Source organism: Furipterus horrens, unplaced genomic scaffold (genome assembly GCF_987537825.1).
Source record: "Furipterus horrens unplaced genomic scaffold, mFurHor1.1.pri manual_scaffold_3, whole genome shotgun sequence".
Lineage (NCBI taxonomy): Eukaryota > Metazoa > Chordata > Mammalia > Chiroptera > Furipteridae > Furipterus > Furipterus horrens.
Window position 1 is genome coordinate 193,066,516 of NW_028327173.1, and position 15,361 is coordinate 193,081,876.

The 15,361-nt window shown below is 38.6% G+C and overlaps 1 non-coding gene and 2 pseudogenes across 1 annotated transcript; all 3 read right to left on the reverse strand.

Moving 5' to 3' along the window:
- Window positions 1–1,567: 1,567 nt before the first annotated feature.
- On the reverse strand, window positions 1,568–1,686 carry LOC150017114 (5S ribosomal RNA; annotated as a pseudogene).
- A 299-nt stretch (window positions 1,687–1,985) lies between these two features.
- LOC150017115 (small nucleolar RNA SNORA24) lies at window positions 1,986–2,116 on the reverse strand. The gene has a single exon (XR_016510335.1). It is a non-coding gene; the product is annotated as a small nucleolar RNA SNORA24 (small nucleolar RNA).
- A 1,240-nt stretch (window positions 2,117–3,356) lies between these two features.
- LOC150017116 (cyclin-dependent kinase 1-like) overlaps window positions 3,357–15,361 on the reverse strand; it is a 70,646-nt pseudogene continuing 58,641 nt past the window's right edge.

The following is a 15,361-nucleotide window of genomic DNA, read 5'->3' on the forward strand; positions in this document are numbered from 1 at the left end:
CATGAACAAGTATACATATCCCCCTGCTTTACACATATGGTGCCATTTGCTACACAGTTTTGCCTTACTTTTGTCACTTATTGTCCTACAGATTGTTCCCTATAGATGGACCTCATTCTTTTAAAGGCAGAGCCTGCACTCCTAACCTCTACTCTATTCTGCCTCAGCGAATGACAGCCCAGTTATTATTGGCTCTAATTGATACTCAGTAAATAGTTGAGTTGAATGCATCATGTTGAAACTGCACCCAGGTGGCTCTACTTTATATCATCTTCGGTTCAATTTGTCTTTCCGAGAGTTCCTATAAAAGGAATCAAACACTACATACTTTTTTGTGTCTGGCTTATTTTGCTCAGCATAATGTTCCTGAGAATGATCCATTGCATATTTTTAAATCAATAGTTTGTTCTTTTTTATTTGTATTGTAGGAATGTAACACAATTTGTTTCCTATCCACTTTTTGATGGACTTATAGATTGTGTCTAGTTTTGAGTTACTATGAATAAAAATGATGAAAAAGTTATGAAAACTTACAAGTTTTTGTGCAGACATATGTTTTCATTTTTCCTGTGTAAATGCCTAAGGAATTGCTCAGTCATATAGTAACATGATATTTAACTTTAGAAGAAATGGCCAAATTTTTCCAAAGTGCTGTGCTATTTTCATTTCCACTAGCAAAGTAGGAGAATTCCAGTTGTTCTACAATCTTGCCAACACTTAGTATTGTTTCTCTTTTTAATTTTAGCTATTCTAGTGGGTGATAGTAATATCTCATGGTTTTAATCAGCATTTCCTCAATGACAATTATGTTGAGCATATTTTCATTTGCATACTTGCCATTTAGATTTCCTTTTTTGTGAAGTGCCTATTCAAAATTTTGCCTATTCTTGATTAAGTTAATATCTTAAAATTGAGCTATAAGAGTTCTTTATATATTCCAGACACAAACCTTTTGTCTGGTATATATGTATTGCACACATATTTTTTATGGCTTGCCTTTTCTTTCCTTTTTAATGCCATCTTTCAAAGAGTAAGAAGCTTCAATTTTGATATAGTGTAATTTGCCAATTTTTCTTCCTAGAATATATGCTTTTTGTGTACTAATAATTCTTTGCCTATACTATGGTCATAACATTTTTTTCCCTGCATTTCCATTTAGAAGTTTTTAGCTTATTTACAGATGAAGCCAATGAACAATTTTAAGTTAATTTTTGTTTATAGTGTAAGGCAATATTCAAGGTTTATTTTATCTCTGGGATATTCAATTGCCCTGGTAACATTTGTTGAAAACCTTTTTGCATTGGGTTACTTTGGCATTTTTTGTCAAAAATTAATTGACCATATATGAGTGGATCTATTTCTGGACTCTTTATTCTGTTCCACTGACCTCTGTGTCTATCATATGTTAATAGCACACTGTCTTTATTATTGGTAGCTTTATGATAAATCTTAAAACAGTGTAGCTCTTATACTATTTCAGGGTGAAGTGTAGGAGGTAGTCTATATCCACCAACTTTGTTCTTATTTTTCAAAGGTTTTTTTGGGCTATTATCGTTATTATTTTTGAAGCCTACAGCACCTCTTATTCCCAGGTGGTCTCCCATCCAAGTACTAACCAGGCCCAACCCTGCTTAGGTTATGAGATCTGACGAGATCGGGCATGTTCAGGGTGGTATGGCCGTAGACTTTTTGGCTATTTTGTCCTTGATATTTATGTATAAATTTTATTGCCAGTTTGTCAGTTTCTATTAAGAAAAAACCTGATAACATTATGATTGAGGTCACATTGACTACCTGTATCTTAACAAAACTGTCTTTCAATCCATAAACATTATATATATCCTCATTTATTTAGATATTCTTTAATTTTTTCAGTGATTAATTTATCATTTTTGGTGTAGAGATTTCCCATGGTTTGTTAAATTTATCCCTAAGTGTTTTTATGTTTTGGGGTTTCTTTGTCCTTTTTTTTTTTTTTTTTTTGAAAATTTTACTTGTTCAAGCCAGAATCTGATACCAATTAGATGGTGACAGCTTTGCCAATAAAGAAGAATATGCTTTTCCATGGCTAGGAAGGGAGACCGCCACAGCGAACAGGTCCCAAAGACACATGGAGTGCTTTTTGATGTTATTTTAAATGGTATTTGTGGAAGCCATCCTCTAAAATGTCTCTCAGTGATCCTTCCCTTCTGATATTAATGCCTTTGTGTGATAGCCAGCCCTCCGTTTCAACCCCCATACACATATTATACCAGATTTGTCTGTGTGAGCAATGGGATATGGCGGAAGTAGAATGCCACTTCTGAGACTGGGTAATAAAAGGCATCATAGCTTCTTCTCTGCTCTCTTTGCATTCCTTGCTCTGAAAGACATGGGAGCCAACTTGCTGCACGGGCCAGTATGGTGAGGAGCAGAGACTTCCACAACAGGCCTCCACCAGCAAGCCGGAAATGAGTGGTTTTGGAAATGGATCCTCCAGCCCCAGTCAAGCCTTGAGATGACAACAGCCTTTGTTGACATCTTGACCACAACATCCTGAGAGACCCTGAGCCAAAGGACCACCCACTGGAGCTGCTTCCAGATTCCTGACTCTCAGAAATTGTGTGAGATAATAAATTTGTTGTTTTAAAGCTGGTAATTTTTTAAGGCAGCAATAGAGAACTAAAACAATATTATTTAAAAAATTAACAGTATCTATTTTATTTTGATCTCCATTTTTTCAATATCTAAATAGCATATAGAAATTCTATTTTTTTATTTTTAAAATATAGACCTTGTGACCTGTGTTCCTGCTAAAATCAGCTCTTTTGCAGATATTTTAGGGTTTTTTATAATAGTCAATTATGTCATCTGTGATAAAGACAGTTTTACTTCTTTTCAAATATGGATGTCTTTTATTTATTCTACTGTCTTAGTAAACTAGGTAGGACTTATGTTACATGGTGAGAACATATATTCTTGCCTTGTTCTTGATCTTAAAGGGAAAGCATTCAGTCTTTCACAATAAGTATGATATTCGGTATAGTTTTTCCATAGATGCTCTGTATTGGGTTGAGGAAATTTTCTTTTCTTCTTAAGAAATTTTCCCAATTCCTGTTATTAATACTAGGCTTATAACTTTTTTATAGTAATGACTAGTTGTTATAGTGAGACCTACACATACACAGAGAATTACTATATTTAAATTTACATGAAACAATATTTACATGTTTAAGTTACACTTTTGAAATCAGAAGATAAACTTAAAACTTAAGTTTACAACAAAGAAAAGAAAAATACAAAGGATGAAAATAGTTAATAGTAAAAATATCACTGTCTGTTCTTGATACAACATGTGGAAAGTTTTTGTCAGAAAGCTACATAGTCTTAATCTGATTGTCCAAGTCATTAAAATATGGATGGTTCAGTGCCATTTTGCCAGAAACATGTTTGGCTGGTCATAAACTAACACTTTGAAAGCAAATCTAAGGTATTTTCAACCAAGTTTTTGCCATGGGATGCTAGGTTTCCTGATTTCCACTTGGGAAATGTCTTCTCATAGTCCTGTAAAGATTTCACTTTTGGCCATACTTTATTACTGGGGATGCTCAAAACTCTGAAAATCACAGAGTTGATTAATTTCTGGATCCCCATGGAAAAGTGGCTTATTAATTGCTAATTCTTCCAGTATGGTGTCTATACTTCAAAGGTCAGCTGCAGTTGAGTAGTGAGCTGACTGACCCCAACAATGCTGCTGGAGATCTATCTATACCAGAGTGCTACTACCTCCTGTGTATATGCTCTAAAAGGTATTCTAAAACCGCTGGCAAGGCCCAAACTGGCCAGTTTAATTGTTCTTTTGAGGTTTTAAGTCTCTGTAAGATCTTTTCTAGAGTGACAGAGCACCACCCTTTGCACAATTTGGTACAAATAACTCTTAACAAGTGAAGAACCCATGAACTGGCCAGAAGGGATAGAATCCAAGTATTTCTTGAGAACCAAGGTATTCAAAGATGAAATATAACCTGGAATCCTCAAAAGCACATCTTGAAGACTCACTATATTTGAATGGCAAAGTTCTTCTAATAGAGAAATTTCCAGAATTACTGTACTAGGAAACTTTCCCTCTTCGCTTTCTTATATAATTTTCTTCATTACTACCAGTTGACCTGTAGTTTTGTGTCTTCCCTGGTACATAACTCCATAGGTACTTTCTCTAACTTTTCCCTATTTTGGTATATAATATTCTTTAGTTACTCAACAGGTATGGTAGATTCCAGCTTATTATTCTGTAGTAGGGTGGGGGGTAGGAAGATTGGGGAGTTTGGGGAAGTGGTGAAGACAGAAGTGGGTGCTACCATGTCTGTGTCACTCTTTCCTAAACTTTCAAAAACATGAGAGTTTTTATTATGAATCATTTTTCCATAATCTTTCGGAGTCCATTGAGATAATTGTATTTTTCTTTTTTTTGTTGTGATAATATGGTGAGTTACATTGATTGATATTTGAATGTCATTGCATTTCTGAGATAAACCCCACTTAGTCATCACATATAAATTGTTTTTGAAAATACTTGATGAATGCTTTTCTCTCTTCTAGAGTTTCAGGCACATCTGCGTTCCGTGCACGTGAGTGAGGCCAGGAGATACTGCTTCCCATTGGCTGCTTCACCAGATCACAGCGGCCCCTTGGTGCCTGAAACTTGCACAGGTAGGTTTTTGTAAACTTCCAAGATCCTTGGGAGAAGTCTCCAGACTGAGACATGCAAGAATCTTAATAAATTGTTGATAATTTCCTGCCACCTTGGATCAATATATTTGTTCAAATCGAATTTTGTTCAATTTTAATTTGGAGGAGGAGCTTTAAACTGGGATCATGAGTGGAAGAATGAAGAAGAAAGACTGCTGGTAGACACCTCAAAATAGGGAGATATTTAGATACTGACTACCCTAAAATGACAAATATTCATTGTTGAAAGCATGGCCCCTTTGGGTTAGCCACATCTCCAGGATCATCTTATAGTATTCCTTAACCTACATACTCTTACTTTTGCAGAGAAGTTTGGAAAACATATTTTTTCCTCTGTCTCTTTAAGTTTCCAATGATACACTAGCTCCCAGTGATGTTTGGCCACCCTTTTCTTTATGTATCAGTGCATTAGGCAGCTGCATGTGGGACCCACCTCTTAATCTGACTCTGGTCTGTCTATTTCTTCTTTGTGCTTTGAGCTCAGTAGGAGTTCGATCAGTATTTTTCCCAAAGCTCAGTGTGCCCTTCTTTGTGAATCCAAGAAGATGGGTATGAGATGTTACAAAAATTTAATTTTATTCAAGAGCTTTAAGACCAGGGAAACCTTTCTTTGTCTGCCCTTGGAGGCTGGGGCTGGTATGCATATGTTACAAGTAGGGAGACTTGAGACATGAGATTCTGAAAAGGAAACTTTCAGTGGATGAAATAATAGGAAAGAGTCCAAGTGGCTCCACTGAGTCCCAAACAGCTGCCAACTTTTCAAGGTTAATATGCAGAGAAAGGGCTAGAACCTCTTGGCTTTCTCCTGTACCCAGTCAGCTACAGATCTGGGAGTCTTTGAAAATAGCTAGGTGAGCAGATTAGAGCAATGCAGTCTCTCTTCTCTCTAGCTCATTTTTTCATTCTCTTTGCCTTATCCCTCTTTAATCTAGACTGGGACAATCAGATGACAAAAGAGTTCTACTTTAACACAAGTGCACCCAGGTATTTATAGGAATTGGACTGAATGAGCCAGCTGCTAAAAGTAGAAGGTCTTACTTAATCCATTCAGGAAGATTGTGGCCTAATGCATTTAGGGATAAAATAAATCAATTCAGATCTAATATTTAGAAAACATATCCCAGGTTGTGATGATAGACCTCTCCTGAGAAATGCTGTAGATTTTTCCAAAGTAGCAGCAAAGTGGAGTTGGGCTTTGCAGGCAAAAGACTTCACATTAGACTGAACATCGGGAGATCTTCTAAAGTCTGTTCTAATTTTCCTCCAGGAAAATTGTTCTAAGTCTTCTCAGCTTTGCACTACATAAATGCCAGTAAAGCTTGCTGAGCCCATAAGGAAGATTTGGAGCTCTAACTTATGTTTGAGGGACACTGACTCTCTGTCAGTTTTATGGTTGATGCTCAGTTTTCTCACATGCATAAGTTATTTGAAGGGAGGAACCAATGTGCAACATTTGTTGAGCACATTTAATGAGTGTCATGCACTACGCTAGGCACTTCTTGAGCTATTTTATTTAGGCCTCACTGTAACCTTGGCATATGCTCTCCATTTTGAGACTCAGCTAGGATGTTCCGAAGCCATGTTGCTTATGAGTAGAAGACTAAAATTTGAACTCATATCTCGCGCTGGGGTGGACGCCACTAGTTCTGCAATCCTCATGGCATTTTATTCTGAGTTGTGCAATCCTAGGCCCTCAAACAGTGTTTTGTTTAAGACGAAGGCTTTCTTGACTCCTCTCTTAGTATGTTTTCCTCCTTTGAGTTCAGTAGCATAATTACAGTGTTCAACTTCATGTCTACTCTATGTTATCTTATTATCATCCATTGTTATCAGTTAGAATGTATTAATTTGCAAGGAGGAAACCTCAACCCAAGTGGTGGTTTAAAAACAATGGCTGCAAGTTCTTTGATACCCCTCCCATTGAGCGTTGGGGTCTGTGTCACCTCTCCTTGAATCTGGTGACCGTTTCAACCAACTGAGTGATGCAGAAACGACACTGCGTAACTCCAGCATGAGGCTGGGTCATAAAGAGCCACGCAACTTTGGCTCAGGTCTTTCACAGTGCTTGCTCTTGGAACGCAACCATGGTGCTGAAAAAGCCTACACGGTATTGAGGGGTCCCCTGTGTAGGAACTCTGGTCAACAGTCCCATCTGAGGCCAGTTTTTGATCTGGACACCCCAGTTCAGGTACAAGACATGTGAGTGAAGAAACAATTCCAGAAGTGGATATTTCAGGTCTAGCTGTTCGAGTTCCTGGGTGTTCGAATGGCTTTCAGGTGCCTGGGTCTTCTGAGTAGAGGCCTCAGGCATTGTGAAATAGAGACAACCCATTCCAACTGAACCCTGTCTGAATTCCTGACCTGCAGAATCTGTGAGGTTAATTAAATGACTATTGCATGCCACCAAGTTTTGAAGTAGCTTATTATGTAGTAAAAGTAACTGGAATATCCAACCAGCAGCGATTTACAGCAGAAGTGTGTGTATGTGTGTGTGTACATATACAGTGATCCCTCACTTATTGCGGGTATTACGTTCTAGACCCCCCCACAATAGGTGAAAATCCATGAAGTAGGAGACTTACATTTATTTTAGTATTTACTGTACAGTACTGCAAAATCCTGTGATATAGCAAAAAATATGCGATAAATAATTAAATATAATATTAAAAAAAATCCGGTGATACAGTGAGGCTGCGATTAGCGAACCGCAATATAGAGAGGGACTACTGTATTTAATATAGTGAGCAATCTGGAGGTGGGCTGTTGTTGGCATTAGGTCACTTTTCAACAAGGCCATCAGGGATCCAGGATCTTTCGATATGTCGATGTCACCATCCTTAGTATGTTGGCTTTTGTCCCCATGCTTGTTGCTTCATAGTTTTGACATAAATGCTCGAGCTCTAGGCATTGAATCAACATTCACATTAGGAAAAAGAAAGGAAAGGACAAGCAGAGACATCTATATGGTTTTACTAGAAAAGCAAATGCTTGCCAGAAATCCCCAGGTCTTTACTTGTGTCTCATCGGCTAGAATTTTGTCACATGCCACCTCTAATGAGAAAATGAGTCTTAACCTGGCATATTGCTGTCCTAAATACAACTTGGATTCACTTAGCAAGGGACACCCGAGAACATGAACACCATGTGGGAAAGACCACTGTCTACCACACACCTCAACTGTTTTACTGTTTGCTTGTTTGTTTTTTTCTGGTTGGCTCAATTAGATGGTGAGTCTTTGAAAACGGAGATAAGGCCTGTTACTTCTCTGGAATGTTACGTAGCATCCAATACAACACTGGGAAGGTCATTTCTGCTTAATATATTCACTTATTGATGACAGGGAAGAGTAAGGAGGAAGTTTTCCACAGCAAAGGTCTTCACAATTTTCACTTTGCATATATCTTGAAGGAATTTTGAGAGACAGTTGTACCCTCTTGCGCATTTTAACTTGATATCTACAGTTTTCATTATAACTTTACAAAGTTGCAAAGAATATAATTTTTGGCATGTTGACATAAAAAAATAAACATTTACATTGCTTTTTAAAAATTCCCAATGAAATCTAAATATGATGGTTATTTGATACTATTACCTTCTGTTTAAAACTACAAAGAATAAACTTTTCTTTAATAGAATTTTTGCATCATTCCTTTTCTCCTTGAACTTATATTTTTATTCCACATTCCCTACAGAATTTTATCCTAATGTAGTATATTTTTATGCTTGAAAGTTTTTATTGATTTCTGTATCATATTTTTCTGCAACAAAAATGCATGTATAAATGAAAATAGCATTTTAAAACATTCATGTGACTAAAAGAGTTTAAATATTGAAACATTTCTTCTGTATTGAATTATCATTAAAATTATTATACAATTGAGAAAAACAACAAATATATTATACATTTTGACATATAATTATTAAATACAGAAGTGAAAGTCATTGAAAATGTATCTGCTATGAGATGGATGGAATTTAAAAAATTATTTCATATATCTGTGGGTGAATATCACTTATTGCTCAAATGAGTCTTAAGTTTGGCATCAATTGCAAGCCAATTTTTTTGTTTATTAAGAGATAAGTGCTGGTGGATGTTAACTAGACTTATTGCATTGATCTTTTCACAATATGTAGAAATATTGAATCCTTACATTGAAATGAAGCTAATATAATATCTCAATTATACCTCAATTTAAAAAAGACATAAGTGCTGAAAAAATTGTTCACATAAGTAAATGGAAGTGTAAGGAATATTGTTACATTTGAATTATTTGAGCTACTTCCAAGTCATATATTAAAAATTCACACAGTGATCTATCATTGAAAATTACTTTTAATGCTCTATCAATTAAGTGTCCTTGGATTATTGGAAACCATCTGACTTGGAAAAGAATTTGTAACCAGTCATTTGAGTCGTTCACTTACAAATGAATTTTTTACCCACTCATTAGAAACATGCACAACCTCAATATTTCTATTGACTCCCCTGCTTGGAGCCCTGGAAGCTGGACACGTCACATTAAGATTTGGGATGAGTGAAAATTGTGTCTTCCTTTGGGTTTAGTGGGAGGAGGAAATAAAAGAAGATAGGGGGAAAGATAACTTGCCCAACGCCCCAGATCAATTTTGGGAGAGTGTGAAGGAAAACTTGAAGATTTGTCTTCAAACCAAGTTCACTTGTACCCCCAACCCAGGGCATGTGTACCCTAGTTTGAAGACTGTTGTTTGAAAGGCCGTTAGAATTCAAGAAATGTTAATACTCTTGGACAGGATGGATTTGCTTGAGTTTTCCTTCCTGCATATTGGTCGTGAAGGAACTACTCTGGGCTAAGGGCCTTATAGGTACCATTTCACTGAGTCCTGGGACCAACCTTAAGGGAAGTGGCAGCCATCAAGTACCAATACTGGGGTCTAAACCCAGGGCCTATGGGCTTATAGAGACCGAGCTCTTTAGCTGCTGTGTTAGATGGTGCTTGGCTTTAGGCACAGTGAACACAGATCCTCACCCGAGCTGCTGATAACACTGCTGTTGCTTTTATCCTTGTTTTCGTCTTGGGAAGTTTCTCTAAAGCATGGTTCTCAAACACGGATGTGTGGGCCCCACCTCCAGAATTTTTGATTCAATAGGTCTGACTGAGGCCGAAAATCTGCATTTCCTAGGTCTGGAACTACACTTTGAGAACCACTTCTCTTACACATGTCCAGCTTGATGGGAGAGAGCCCCATTTTTAATGCATTTGGGGACTGTATTTATTTATTTTTTCCTTTAAGTTTCATTCACGCCTAAAGTTTTTACCTGCTTGGAAGCGAGTCTGTATAAAATGCACATTGCATGTATATTTCAACACCTGAAACAACTTTGGAAAAACTTGTGCTGCAGGAATTTTTGCTGGAGATTTTTTCTGAGTGACATTGCCCACAGGCATGCCTGCGTAAGGGGAAACTGTCTTGACACATTTTTATTTATTCCTGTACATTTTGCACATGGATTTCCTCTGAGTCTCTGCCAAGTTGTTCCCTCTGTTCAGATGGAACATTTGGTCCTCCATTCTTCACCCATTCGTTCAATATTCAGGACTCATCTCAAGAAAATGCCTTATTTAATGAAGTTTCATGGCTGAGTAAATTCCTCTTTCCTGACACTCCTCTACCTCAGCACAGCGTTCTACAGGTGTGATCTTGTGTACACAGTATCTTTCCCACTGGGTGATAAACTTGATATTACTAAGTGCTCAATCAATAATAATTATCAGCTAACATTTCATAGCACTTACTACATATTAGGCATTGGTTGAATACCTTACATATACAACTGCATTAAATCCTTACAACAATCCTCTGAGGTAGATATTGTTGTCATCCCTATTTTATATTTGATGAAACTGAGGTACAGAAAGGTATTTTAGCCAACGGCACATACCTATTCAGGGGCAGTTCCTCGTTGAAGTCCCTGTGACTCAGGACGGACATTCAAGCTGTCAGCCCACGAACCTCGCTGCCATTGAGGCTCATGACTTGTATCAAGAGAAAGCCAGTCTGTTGGTTTGTGTGGCTGGCAATGATGAAGAGGATGGACACTATGGGCAGCCCATCCTCTCTCCTGGCAGGTTTCTCAGGGAGCCAAAGGATAAGCCTCTATTTGACTAGCCAGACCAATAAATTTAGACCAGGTGAATTAGTAACCTGGGTCCAATCTGTAGTGGACTCAGATTGAGACAATTCATCGCTGTAACAGTAGGATGTCTTGGGAGTAATAGGGCAAGTCCTTGGCCACTATTGCTTCACGGATGGGAGCAGGGACTCTCCAGCTACACTGCATGGTTCAAATGCCAGCTCTGCTACTTGCTAAGTAGGAGACCTTGGGCAAGTTACCCATCTGAACGGGATGTTTGTAAAAATGGAGCCTGTCTCATAGGCTTCTTGTGATGGCCAAGTTCTTTAGTATATGTAAGGAAATTGGAAGTGTACCAAGTATATAACAGGAACTATGGAAATAGTTGCTATTGTGACTATGAGCATTGTGTTCTTAGGACCTGGTCCACGGTAGGTGCTCAACGCACATTTTTGAATGAGTGAATAAATAAATGAATGAATGATTACTTTGACTAGAACTTTGTTAAACTCTGCTGTTTACTTGACAGCAGTGGCTTTCAAAAATATTTTTTTGACAGTCACCCATAGTAAAGAAATATATTTTAAATGGAGACTAGTACACATGTACACACGTACACACATGTATACACACATGTGTTTCTGGGGCCCGTGGATGCAACTTTTCCATGAAGCTCCAATTTTCTCAGGGTTGTGGCCTAAAAGTAACTGTGCCATGGACCTCGTGCCTCTTTGGCAAAGTTTAAACTTGGCTGAGGAAATGCTCTTTTCTCAGGAAATGCTGTCTTTTCTCAGTTTTTTTTTTTTTGTTGTTGTTGTTGTTGAACACGTTGGCTCAGGTTGACTAGCACCTGCTGTGGGGATGGTCTTGACCTTTCCCTGGACTCTCAACCCATCCAGATGTAAAAAGCCACCACTCCTTTTCCTGACATGGGCTGTTGGCTCTTCGGCCCAATTCTACTGTGGGGAAGCCTTTGACTGGTGGCCCCGATTCCTGAGTTTTTGGTGGCAGGCCAGTGTGAGCAGGAAAAGGTGTTTTTCTGCTGGAGAACAGTGATGGGTGGGCTGGGCTGCCACATGGTTGAAGGAGAGGGTGGGTGGAGTGTGTCCTGAAGTGCATTTAGAAGTGTATGAAAAAAAAGAAGTGTACGAACTCTAGACAGAGGTGCCCTTTTTGCAACAGACTGCCCAGAATTCCATTTGCTGCCCTTTCTCTGGTCACTCTCAGTTTTTCTGGGTAAATGGTAAGGACAGAATCCTCAGGAAAATTTCTTAGCCACCAACTTGGTTCTCATCAAGGCTTGCATATAAATGCCATCCATGTATGATACTACTTCAGGTCAAAGAAGAGAAAGAGAAAAGGCCAAAGGTACTCTTAATGTGAAAATAATAACATTAATAGCCCTTGCTTCTATTTATCAGGCATCCCTGAGCTTTGACACCTGTGGATTCTGCCTCCTGACTCAAGATGGCAGCTGTGTCTCTGCTCCTTGGCTTGTGGTTCATGTGACCTCTATTTATCTTTGTTGTTTAAACATTTTAAAGTCTATTCCATTGTTTCTTATAAATGTTAATGCTACTAGCCTTCTCAAACCATGGCCATTTAGGGCTCTTGTTTTTTCTGACTTAAGAAGGTGAATACCTCTACCTGTCTCCCCCATTCCTTTTGTCTCTCTGTTCTCCATCACTTTTCAAAATGTTAGTGTTAGGAAAAGCCTCCCAAGGATTCAGTAATGCAGACTCCTACAATTTGCTGATTGTGTATGTGTTCACATTTTCCAAGTATTCCCTAGCCTATTCGATGTCGATACATAGATGTTTTTGCAAAGTCTTCATTACTTCCTAATTGTTTAACTGTGTTTCTTGGTCCCCTCCTTTCCTTGCTTGTACTTTCTCTATTTAAGCAGTGGTCATGGATTTCTGGATTCCATAGAGAAAAATTAAAAAAAAAAAGAAGGGCTGGGTAACTTACATACGGTTGCTATATTTTTATTTTTCCAAATAATGACAACTACTATTTTACCCTCACATAATAAAAGAAGTTGTCCGGTGGGAATGTGTTCTCACAGAAGCTCAGCTTCCTCTCTGATTCCAGTTCAGTGCAATCTCTTGGACACTGACTGTGGGCTCAGCACCATGGTGGGCACCAAAGAAGGACTGGACTTTTACCTGTACCTTCAGGGGTCCCACAGAGGAGAAAGGACAAGCAGCCGTGTAGGGCTGTAACTTTTAGGTCTACCTTCCCCACAAAAGTATATAAAGGTAAAGATCATATCCTTATGTCTCTACGTCCCACTGCACCAGCATGATGTCTCAACGGTCATGCATGCTCTATCAATGTTTGTTCACTCAAAATGAATTACAGGACAGTACAAAGTCAAGTTTACATAGATGCTCAGTTGAAGTCAGTCATGTGCCAGTAGCGTACAATGCCGTAACGGTGAGTGGTAGGCTAGAGCAGGTGGGGGAGGGCTCATTGCTGATTCAGAGTGGCAGGGGTGAGATTTGAGGTGGGTCCTCAGGAGTGAGTAGAAGTCACATGACCTGAAAATAAATAGTTGACTCCTGTTGGAAAGCAGCTTCAGGCTCAGGTAATACTGTTTAGGAGAGGTTATGTCTGTTTTGTCAGCTGATCACTACTTGAAGCATGGGATGGTGACGGACAGCAAAGAATATTTAGGGCAATGGTTCAAAACTGGGGTCAGTTTTGCCCCATAGGGGACACTTGGCAACGTCTGGAGACATTTTGGTTCTCACACGTGGGGGAGAGGTGGCACTGGCATATAGTTCTGACATATGGTAGAGGCCAGGGATGCTGCTAAACCTCTTACAAAGCACAGGGCAGTCCCCCCTCCCTCCAAACAGTTGGCTGGCCCCAAATATCAACATGCTATAGCTTAGTAACTGATGTAGGGGGATTGCTAAGAAAAAGGAAATAAATATGGTGCTATCAGTGGTATTTCATGTTCATGAGCTGTGCCTGAAAGGCAAAGCTGCTATTACAGGGTATAATTTATTTCTCTCCTCCTCTCTAAGGAACTCCCTTTTCCCAGCCACCTTCCCATCACACTTCTCTTTCTTAACCTATGTTGCCAGGTATCTTTCTCCTCTCCCATTGGCTCCTCTTTGGCTTAATGCCTCTAGAATTTTTATTGGCCTTCTGCAAGTCAAGACCTACCTGGGAGCCACCTAGGGAACTCTGGAAGGCTGTTTGGACAAAGAATAGAATTTGGAGATGAATGCACTGGTCCTGGCCCAAGATATATCTTTACCTTCACGTCATCTAGGCTCAGAGTTCTCTGTTAAGCCTCATGATTTATGTATTTATTCAGAGGGACATTTTTGGCTTTGTCACATTTCTCACCTTTGGAGTTCAAGTTACACTCCCCCCCCCCCCCACCCCCATGAGCATGAGATAGCTGCATTTGTTTACCTTAAGGGTAGCAGCAGAATACAAAGCTGAGTTTTCCGAAGTCTAGTCCCTGTAACATTAATTCTCAATATTTTAATAAGTAGTCTCTGGAAAAAACAGAGTTTAGGAAAACATATTATAACAATCACTTATGTCTAGGACACTACTAGGTTAATAAACAAATGCTTGATTGCAAGACTTCTTAGAGCCTTTATTAGTCACATGGCATTTTGAATTTTGAAGAGGAAGAAGTGGTATTCTAGATTTTAAAACTTAATTGACCATGAGACACAGGTTGTAGAGTGCATATCAACAACTTAGTTTGTGAAAGATCATTACAGGGAAAAGCATGAACTTTGGAGCTCTGTCTCCCTGAATTCATATCCCTGCCTCCATCACTGAGTAACTTATTTCTTTGCATAAGAGTCTTAACTTTTTGAAGCCTCAGCTTCCTCATATGGACAATATACTTACAAGCAAATAATACTTCCCTCACAAAGTATTGGGCGTTACTTCCTATTGTCACATTTTCATTGCTTGTCACATGGTTCTGTAATTTGTTGTTGACAACGAATGCCTTTCTTTTTGGACCAAAATCACTGAAGAATTGGATGGTTTCTTATGATCTTTGTATTCTCAGTTCTTTCCTCAATTCTTGGCACATTATGACTCTCAATAATTGCTAACTGAATAAGCCAATTGGAGAGAGATATATATATCTATATATATAGACATATATATATGTATCTATATATATATGGCACTTCTACTGTCTCAGTGAATACTAGTTTTCACCTGGCTCCATCCCTTAACCCTCCTTAGTCAGTAAAAACTTTTTGGAAGAGAGCAGAAGAAGGTGTAGTTTAGCCATAGAGTAATGGTAACTTTGACCTTGACATTTCATTCGGCTTAAAGGCTGCATGAGGATCCATGCTCCCTGCACATGACAGTTGGCCACTGTATACCTGAGACTTGCTTAAGGAAGGTGTGCTTACCTATTTGGAGTCCTATGATACAGAATGACATAGGTTAGTTCTCATCTGGAGCATTCTATTCCATCTGAGACACAGCTGTTGGGAGGGAGGGGATATTGTTTTCTTTAACACCCCT